This window comes from Rutidosis leptorrhynchoides, chromosome 9, assembly GCF_046630445.1.
Source record: "Rutidosis leptorrhynchoides isolate AG116_Rl617_1_P2 chromosome 9, CSIRO_AGI_Rlap_v1, whole genome shotgun sequence".
NCBI lineage: Eukaryota > Viridiplantae > Streptophyta > Magnoliopsida > Asterales > Asteraceae > Rutidosis > Rutidosis leptorrhynchoides.
The window spans coordinates 221832182-221833801 of NC_092341.1; the positions used below are offsets into that span (position 1 = coordinate 221832182).

Below are 1620 nucleotides of genomic sequence, written 5' to 3' on the forward strand. Positions count from 1 at the left end.
GAAGTAGGAATATAGTCATAAAAAATTACAGGTATTTCAGGTGGTTTAAGTGTAATACCACTTTTTGTGGTAATGGCTTTAGCTGTTTCATTCCGGGGGTTAGCATTTGTATTGCTAGGTAGACTCCTCGGGTTTCTTTCACCTATCAACCTTGCTAGGTTGCTTACTTCTTATTCCAGATTTTGGATTGAAGCTTGTTGATTTCTAAATGCTTGAGCATTTTGTTCATTAGTTTATTTCTGAGATGTGAAAAACTGCGTTTGAGATTCAACTAGCTTCGATATCATATCTTCTAAATTTGGCTTTTTATCATCGATTTGTGGTGGTTTATTTGGAAAAATAGGTCTTTGCTGGTTGTAAGTATTATTAGATACTTGTTGATTGCTAGGACCTTGTTGGTTGTTGTATGGAACATTTCGGTTATAATTCTGATTTTGATTGTAGTTTGGTCTTGGCGGTTGATAATTATTTTGATAATTATTTCCAGGCCTTTGGTTCATGTATGAAACATTCTCTCTTTGTTCCATTGTTTGTTCAATACTGAGACAATCTTTTGTCAAATGTGATCCTCCACACTGTTCACAACTAATTCGCATTGCGTAAATATCTTTAGTCATCTTTTCCATTCGTCTCTCGAAAGCATCTAACTTTGCGGAAATCGAATCAAAGTCATAGCTAGAATCGGCTCTAGCCGCTTTAGATGATCTAACGATGTCTTTTTCTTGATGCCACTCATGTGAGTGGGAGGCTGTGTTATCAATAATTTTGTAAGCTTCAGTTGCGATTTTCTTCATAATGGAACCACCAGCTGCTATGTCGATGTCTTTTCGTGTAGTAATGTCGCATATTTGGTAGAATATTTATACTATTTGATAAGTGTCTAAACCATGTTGAGGACATCCTCTCAACAACTTTCCAAATCTTGTCCACGCCTCATATAGAGTTTCATTTGGCTTCTGCATGAACGTACAAATTTCTCCTTGAAGTCTCACGGCTTTAGATGCCGGAAAGAATCTTTTAAGAAAGTTCTCAACTAAAACATCCCATGTATCAATCGCCCCTTCAGGTAACGATTCTAACCAATCTTTGGCTTTTCCCTTTAAAGTCCAGGGAAATAACATGAGATAGATCTGTTCATCCTCAACTTCTCTAATTTTGAATAGAGTACAGATCCTATTAAAGGTATGAAGATGTTCGTTTGGATCTTCCTTCGACGTACCACTAAATTGGCACTGATTAGTTACCATGTGTAGGATTTGTCCCTTGATTTCATAATCTGGCGCATTAATGTCTGGTTGAGTAATTACATGACCTTGGCCAGTGCGTGTAGCCCTCATTCGGTCTTCCATACTTAGAGGTTCTTGATTTTCCATGATTGAGTTTGTTGAATCTGAATCACTAGGGGATTCTGATTTAATGGTTTCTTCCTCGACAATCTCTGGATAAGTAATTTGTGGTTCAGGAGGAATGATTAATGGTTCAGGATCTCTGAATTGTCCTTGATATCCTCCGGGTTCTCAATTGTGGGATCGGGTTCAAAAAATGGATTATCAGAAATTTGAATTGGAGTACTTGGTCGACTAGATGACGATTCTAAAGAAAAATCAATGGCAACAATAT

General features: G+C 37.1%; 1 non-coding gene across 1 annotated transcript; it reads left to right on the forward strand.

The window, feature by feature from the left end:
* Nucleotides 1–882: 882 nt before the first annotated feature.
* Nucleotides 883–989, forward strand: LOC139869603 (small nucleolar RNA R71). Its single transcript, XR_011766205.1, has one exon. It is a non-coding gene; the product is annotated as a small nucleolar RNA R71 (small nucleolar RNA).
* Nucleotides 990–1620: the final 631 nt, after the last annotated feature.